Below are 9,241 nucleotides of genomic sequence, written 5' to 3'. Positions count from 1 at the left end.
TTCACATAATCATGAATTCTCTAAAATCTCCTGATCAAGGTTTTGATCATGTTAATTAACCTCAACATATGTAATTAATCTAGTATTAATGGATCCATTTTAGTACATCACTTTCATGCACTAACTCATGTAAACAATCATACATTTGAAATTTCATAATACATCATATAGCTTACACACATTCATAATAAATCACATAAATAAGCACATCAATAAAATGCTCTAACTTTTACCTAACTTTAAGACATTCCCGTAGTAGTGTTGCTTAACTCATAATTTAGGGTCATGCTCAATCGTCCTTTTAATATATCTCATAAAATTCTAAATCATGCTCATACATTAACATGCTTCAGACATATTATCACAGGCTCATATATCTTTTCTAAATAGTCCATTAAATCTCAGAACAGACAAAATTATCCTGGTAACTAGTCTTACAATCCCCAACATAAATCATAAATTTATCGGCACAAAGGCGGTTCCAGTAGTAAAATTACTTACCTCAACTTGGTAAAAAAACGTAAACAAAATCTCCTTAGAACTTCTTTAGCACACTTGAATCAACCTAAAGTTGTGGTTTGTCCAAGACAAATTCCAATACTCGATCTAATTAGTTAATCGATCTTCACTAATTTTCTTCAAAACAAAATAATATCTAGCTTGATGGTCAATGCCTCAAAACTTCCAAACCTTGAATCTAAGGTTTTCCTCAAAATTCCGACAAAGATAGGGGCAATGGCAGCCGACGACACGTTGACTTGTGGCTGCCATAGATAGACAGCGTGTGTTACTGTCGGACATAAATTGTTTAGGCTAGCGGCTGGTAGGGAGGGTCTTGCATGAGCAGGTTTGCGAGAGTGGGAGAGAAGGGGAATTTCTAGTTTACAGATTTTATTCAGCTGCAATTACGAACATACCAGAGCTTCAAACAACAATCCAACCGTTCACAATGAAACTCTATATGTCTCGAACAGGCTGACCAAATTTGAACACGATCCAATGGTTCAAACTCTAGAAATCAATAATTTTGTGGAAGCTATCTCTGAAAATCCGAATTGCTTCCTCCCCAATTTTCAACTCATTTCACTCTCATTTAATTTAAAAAAAAATCTCAATTCTTTTATTTTTTTCCAAATTTTGAAAAGATAAATAAAATATTTTATCACAATATCTCCAAAATCTCCAAAGATTCTATTAAATTTAGAAATCAATTAACTTTTCAAATTATCTTAATTTAGGTTTCAAAAACTAAAATTAAAGGGCATAAATCCACCAAATTTGATACAAATTAAATCCTTCCAAATATTTAAATCAATTCAAAACTACATGAAATTAATTATCTCTCTCTTTTTTTTTTTTTTTTTTTTTTTTTTTTTTAAGTTGGCCCTAAAATCCAAAATCAAAGGGAAGCAAAATTTAATATTTTCAAGATAATCCGTTCGAATATCTAATCAATTAAATTCAATTTAACCAATAAATTTTTTTCAATTATTTCAATTTAACCCCAAGTTTCCAAATGAGAGGGAAATTTAAACTCAATAATTTTAGATAATTAACTTAAATTTTCCTGAAATTCGGGATGTTACAATAAAATTGAAGAATAACAAGAATTTAAAGATGTGCTTTTGAAATAATTTCGAGTGAAGAAGAAAAATCCAACGAAGACGATGGAAAAGAAGTATCAAACACCGAGCAAGAATTAAGCAAGAATAACAACACAGTGATTGCGCTGGAAATGGATCACGAAACTGCCGAAGAACTTGAAGTGAATGATAAAGAAGACGTGATTCTTGAATGATTCTTTTTGGAATATGATTTTTAGTGATTAGTCCTTTGAATACGGTTTTGAATGAGCTTGAAGGAAACATCTTTTTTGGGTTTATGCCCGATGGAGAAGTTCATCTTTTGGTGGTAATATTATATTTTTTTGTCTCGAATTTATACCTTTGATCATAATATGTTTGTTCAAAATGTAGGATGTTGGTTTGGTCATACTCTGTTGAGCAAGTTTATTTCATTCCTTGTTTGCTTCATAATTTTTTATCTTTTTAAAACTTGAATGCGAGTTTTCTTTTTGGAGGGGTAGAATGATGTAATAAGAATATGGGTTAATTGAGTAATTAGATAATATTCTAGAATAATTCACTTTTTACCCCCACTTGTCGTAAAACTCTATAAATAGGAACTTTCCCTTCTTGTATGAAATACATTCTTCATTCTAATAAAAGATCAACAATCTTGATTCTTGGAGAGAATTCTCCTTTATCTCCTTTAGGGTACATCACATACACTGTTATAGATCTTTTCCGGTCTAAATCTCCTCCATTGTTTAAATCAACATACCCATAGATTTTATGGGGCTCATGCTTGGTCTGTTTGTATATTAGTTTAGCTTGTTGAGTCTTTTTGAGGTATCTTATGACCCATTTTATGGCTTCCCAGTGCCTCTTTCCAGGACTAGCCATGTACCTGTGACATGTAAGAATAGGGTATCTGTGACATGTAATTTAGATGATCTTCTTCATCTTCATTTGGAGAATTTTTAATTGATAGTTTGAAATGCTGAGCTAATGGGATATTGATAGGTTTAGCTTTAAACATGTTGAATGTCTTTAAGATCTTAATTCTATAGTCATGTTGACTTATGCATCAAGTTCCTTGCTCTCTATTACTTAGGATTTCCACCCCTAAGAAATTCAACATGTTTAATAACTTTATATGATAATATATCTATAAACATTTTATTAATTGTATCATATACAACTAATATTATTCTCTTTAATAATTTGATTAAATCAAATTCTTCCAAAACTATTGGTCCTTGTTTTTCCGTTGTGAGCTAGCAAGGGGACCTAATGGACCTACAGATTAGAAGTTTCAATGATTCGACATTAACTAATTAACTCTTTAATTATGTTAATGAACATTTATTAACTGAGTTACTCCACAAAAGACGCACAGCTGCACTCTTCGCACTGTAGAATATTTCTGCATCCATGGATTTAACCATTACAATAAGTCAATCCTTCACGAGTAGTTCGTAATTACAACTGAGTCAAGTTATTGTTTTACCGTGTAATTATCTCTTACGCCTTAAGTATCATTGATCTCTCTAATGAATAATCTGTTAATGGTTCTACCATAAATCAAGTCCCTCTCGGCCCAGTGAGAGGATAGATATACTTTGTTCAAGACCTGAAATCAGCACTTAGGGGAATTACTTCTCTATTTGATCTAAGTGTGAGAAGGAATGAATTCCATATTGTGCAGTTATGTTCTCAGCTCCCCACTTGAACAAGTCTCCAAAATGGTAGGCTTATTGAGTCAGCGACTCGGGCCGCTCTCACCTATACAAATCAAAAGACTACCTTTATAGACAGTAGTCCATAACTCACTCAGGATTTAGATCGAGTTACATGATTATTCTATGAAATGTTAATCTCTTCAGTCAATGGTGTTACAAGGAGAGATTGAATATATTGCAGTTCAGTCTTATACAAACTCATTGTATAGGATACCCCACTTGCATGTCATAACATGAACGATTTGGATCAAGTTATTTGTAACACTTACAATATTTGTAACAATTACAAAGTGAGTCGTATGCATAGTGTTACAAAGATAAGGCATCTAATCTTAATCCATATACTATAGAACCTTTAGGCTTTATTACTGTTTCAAGTCTCATAAAGTAACATTGGATTTTTCCCGTAATGGATAACTAATTACTGCATATATAAAGTAATAAATTATTATATCAAATAACTAATTAACTATCAGGCTTTAGGACATAAATCCCAATATTTTCATTACCTAAACATCATTAAAGAGATAATGAGAACGTACTAAAATGAGTATAGTTCAACTGACATAGTGTTTGTACTGTTAACCTTGAAATCAGAGGTTTTATTCCCCCATTCACACATTGTCAAAAAGAAAAAAAAAAAAGAAAAAGAAAAAGAAAAAGAAAAGATAACAAGCATGTCTTGTAAACCTCACAAAAAATTTGTCAACTGAACTAACATGTCATTGTTTTCATTAGTCAACTCAGTGGTGGATCCAAGATTTTATGTAAGGAGAGACAAGTTCATATTAATATAAATTTAGATGCATCAATATAATATTCAAATCATATAATATCGCCAAAGTGAGCATAGTTAATAGGTATACAAACAGTGACAAATCTACAATTTCATGTTAGGGACACAACTTTATATAACTTCTAAATTTATGTCATGTATAGTTCTTGAACTTTTAAAAAATATATACTAGATCATTGACATCTCGAATTGTGTGTCTAATACATGATACCATATATTTTTTCTTAAAAAATAATGTAAGAATTGGCTACAGAATTAAAATTATGAGGTTTAATTAGAAAGAAAACAATTGTTTGCTAATACAACGATTCAGTTTTAAGCATTTTTAATATTTTATGAGATTTTAAGATACTAAACTAAAAGTTTCACTGCAGCAAAAGTGGGTTTCTATGACATAAGGGTGAAAGCCAAATTGATAGGGAGGAGTGAAAAAAAAGTGTCATAAATGGAAAAAACACGTGTTTTGTGGAAAAAAATGAAGTTTCGGAATTGTTGTTCTTTTATGACTATTGGGTGGGAATGCGATCAAAGTTCCACATCGGTTAAATAAAGGGATGATCATGGGTTTATAAGGGATGACAACTATTTTCAATGGTATGAGGCATTTTGGGTGGTTCGAAAAGCAAAGCCATAAATGTTTATACAAGATATAGTCAGGTTCATGTTCAAGTGTAATTCGAATGGATGACAATGCCATCCATTTATGTAATTTATTAAATGTCATTAATTAATTTTAATTATTTACTTTTTAAAAATAAAATAAGATTTAAAAATCTATCCCTATCTATCCCTGCGTTTAGTCATTCAGCTGTTTCGTTCATTCGCTTTAGGCTTTCCATTCCTTCTTTCGTTCGCTTTCATCTTCGTCGTTCGCCATCAAACCTTCAATGCCGCCAACTGTCATTTCTTCTTTACCGTCGTTGATCATCCACTGTTCTTCAGCACCGTCGACCATGGGTTCTTCTTCAGTTGCAATCGATTGTCCGTTTGTTTCTACAATCCATTGGTGCTGCCTCAAACTGAGGTTCACTTTCACAAATTGAGCTACCCCCTGTTATCAATTTCTTCATCTTGTAGTTTCATTTTGTCCGTGAAGGGTTTCTATTAAAGCTCAAACTGAAATTAAAATCAGTTAATACCCACTGGTTACTTTAAAATAAATTTGTATAAAGGGGCTTGCCCTATCCATTTTAAGGGGTCTGATGTAATATTTTCACTTTCTTTGTAATCAATAATATTTCCTAATAGTGGATGTAGGTCAATCTTTGATCGAACCACTCTAAAATCTGTGAGTTCTTTTGTCTTCTTTTTACTCTCATCGTGTGTGTTCTTTTGCCCAAGTAAAATAGAGTCTTTCTCTGGTGGTTATTGCTTTTATCTTTCTTCATTTGCTTGCCCGTGGTGGTTTTTCTCCTTTTAAAGAGAGAAATTGTTGTGTCTGTAAACTTGTGAAGCTGAGTGTTAATTTCACTTCATCCTGAAAAGAAATCACAACAGATTGGTATCACAGCCACACAAGCAACCAAGAAAGGTGCAAGAAGACAGTCCTTGATCAAAGCTTTTGGAAATGGCAGTCGCACGATATGACATCAACAAGTTTGATGGGAAAGAAGACTTCGAGCTGTGGAAGGCTAAAATTCAAGCAATTCTCGGGCAACAAAAGGTAATCAAAGCCTTATTAGATCCAACCAAACTCGTGATTACTCTGACTGCAGAAGAGAAAGAAACCATTGAAATCACAACTTACAGTACGATTGTATTGAATCTTAGCGACAATGTGTTACTGGAGGTGATAGATCAGGAAACAACACTTCAGATATGGTCAAAGTTGGAAGAAATCTATGCTTCGAAGGATCTACCAAATTGGGCCTACTTGAGAGAACAATACTTCACTTACAGAATGGATCCGAGTAAATCTCTAACTGACAATCTTAGTGAATTCAAAAGATTGTCCAATGATTTCAAATGGTTGGAAGATCAGATAGGAGAAGAAAGCGAAACATTTCTCCTGTTAAATTCAATTCCAGAAGATTACAGGGAAGTTAAAATGTGAAGTATGTAGGGAAAGAATTACTACAGAAACTGTTATTTCAGCCTTCAAGACGAAGAGCTTGAACTTCAGTCAATAAAGAAAGATCAGATAATGTTGAGGGCTTGTTTGCTAAAAGAAAAGGCAAGAACAATTGGAAAGAGGACAAGACTCAAACAGATAAATCTAACCAAGGTGACAAATCAAAACTAAAGTGTAATTTCTTCCACAAAATAGGCCATATCAAGAAGGATTGTTTCTTTTTAAAAAAAGAAGCAAGTAAAAGGAATAAGAAAGCCAAACAAGCAAAAGCCGCAGTGGTAGAAGACACACTCATCTATTCAGATGCCCTAGCAGCAACACAGCACAACTCAAGGAACAAAGATATTGCAGAGGCAGAAGACTGAATCCTTGATTCTGGCTGCACCTTCCATGTGACCCCATCTAAAGGGCAGTTCTCAACCTACAAAGAGTGGAATTGTGGTTTAGTCTATGTGGGAAACAACAACACTTGCAAGGTAATAGGCATTGGATCAGTTACCTTAAAACTCAAAGATTGATTAGTAAAACTACTTAGGAATGTCAGACATGTTCCTATCTTGAAGAGGAACTTAATCTCTCTGGGTATGTTGGATTCACTTGGCTATCACTATAGTGGACATGATGGCCTATTCGTGGTAAAAAAGGACTCCAAAACAATCCTGACAGGTGAAAAGATTAATGGTCTTTATGTAATTAAGGATGTTCATACGGTCCAAACAGCTTTTGTTGTCTTAGATGGAGCTCTCTCAGAAGCAGATCTGTGGCATAAGAGATCGTCCCACATTAGCAGCAGAGGGATGCAATTTCAATCTAAATAGGGAATCTTGCCTAAAGGCCTTACTGATAACCTAAACTTTTGTGAGCATTGCATCATGGGAAAGACAACAAGATGAAGGTTCCTACAGTTAAGCATACATCAAAGGGAATTTTGGATTACATTTAATGAAGGAATGATGTATCATGCCACGGAAGACTACAGAATCAAAAAGCACTTAAACTACATTTAATTTGAGTTTTAAGCATGTTGTTCATACGATATTCGTAAGAGGGTTTGAAACACATATTATCTTTGAAGATTTCCTCCACAAATTCAACTGAAATCCACCAAGATAGAGCTTGAAACTTCAAGAGGACTACCATCGAGATTTTCTCTACTATGCTCAAGTTGGAACGTGTGGTGGAAACACTAAATCAAACTGAATTGATGAAGAACAAGTGAGGGGTATGTAGGGTTTTCAGGTTATCACTTCAGCAAGTATAATTCAGAATGCTTAATAGTTCTTCATGCATTGAGCTTCTATATATAAGTAGAATTCATGCAAATGTACAAGATTGCATGGTGATGTAAAGGATTGCATGGTGGGCAGCTCCAGCTTGAAGATCATCACTAAAATGAAATTGGAATTTGATGATATTCCATCAAATGTAGTTAATGGGTTTCTTCCCAAAAATTGGAAAAACCCATTTAACTTTATATGATTTCAAAAACCATTTTATTAAATTAATTTTATAAAATTAATTCAAAATAATTAATTTAAATAAAACTAATTTTAATTGATTTTTAATTAAACTTTTAATTAAAACAATATTCATTTAATATCTAAATATTAATTAATCAAATATCAACATCACCAATAAATCAATTTTATATTTAAATCATAATTTATATATTAACTGATTTTCCAATTTCGTTTAATTTCAATTAAATTAAACGTTTATAATTGTATCATATACAATCAATCGAAAACCCCTTTGAATTTGAACATTTCAAATTCATAACCCTAATTTCATACCTCAATACTTAATTTGTTATTCCAATTTAATGAGCTAATAGAGGAACTTAATGGACTTACAAATCATGAGCTTGTAATTAATTCGTTAAAACTCTTTGATCGAATTAATTACTATTCGTTAACTATCAAGACATACCACTATAGCTTGATAGTTGCACTCTTCTCACTGTAGATATATTTCTGTCCATATAAACCATAATCCGTAAGTCGATCCTTCACAGGTTGTTCATAATTACAACTACGCAAAATTACCGTTTTACTCCTGTACTACATCTTGTTCAAGTTCCCACTGACCCTCCAATGAACAATTTGATTCATAATACTGCTTGTGAATCATGTCCTTCTCTACCATGAGAAGGCAGGGCAGGGCCCCGATTATTCAAGACCTGGAATTAGCAAACAACCTATCTGCTAACCCTAAAATGGTTAGGAGTAAATTCCATCTTACAGGGCTATGTCCCCAGCTATCCATCCGGTCTTATCACTAAAATGGAAGGCTTATTGAGCAATGTTATTGGACTACTCTCACCCATGCAAATCAAAGGATAATCTCGAATAAACAGGAGTTCATAGCTAACTCAGGATTAAGATCGAGTTATGCTAGGTTACTTAAATATGAAATAGTCAGTTTTAACAGTAAGCGGTCGTTATAAAGAAAAAGTGACTATTTCGTGGTCCAGTTTATATGCAAACTCATTGCATAGGATGCCCTCATTCACATGTCTCTACATGAATGATCTATGGATCACATCATTTGTATTACCTATACAAAATGGACCGCATCAATAGTGTTACCAGGATGAGATACCCAATTTCATCTATATACTTATAGACCATTTAGGCTCTATTAACTTGATCATGTTTATGTCACCACATAAAGTTAAAGTATTCATACTATAGCCATGGATATGTTTATTGGATTTTCATAATATAATGCAAAATCAACAACTTTATTGAATAAGATACTCAATAATATTTTATGGATAAATAGAATGTTTAACACAAAATTTACGAACTGCGAGTTCTAGGATATTCCCAAAATGAAGGCCCTCTCAAACTCCATCCATCAACGGCTCAAGATATTTTCCTTCTTTCATAGATGACTTCTCAAGGAAAGGTTGGGTATATTTTCTTAAAACAAAGATATTGCCTTAGAAAATTTTAAGGAGTGGGAGGAAATGGTTGAAAACTAAACTAATGGACAAGTAAAATACCTTAGAATCAATAATGAATTGGAATTTTGTGGAGAGGTGTTTAACCAATTTTGCAGACAACAA

This window comes from Benincasa hispida, chromosome 3 (assembly GCF_009727055.1).
Source record: "Benincasa hispida cultivar B227 chromosome 3, ASM972705v1, whole genome shotgun sequence".
In the NCBI taxonomy this organism is placed as follows: Eukaryota; Viridiplantae; Streptophyta; class Magnoliopsida; order Cucurbitales; family Cucurbitaceae; genus Benincasa; species Benincasa hispida.
This window is presented reverse-complemented; position numbering follows the sequence as displayed.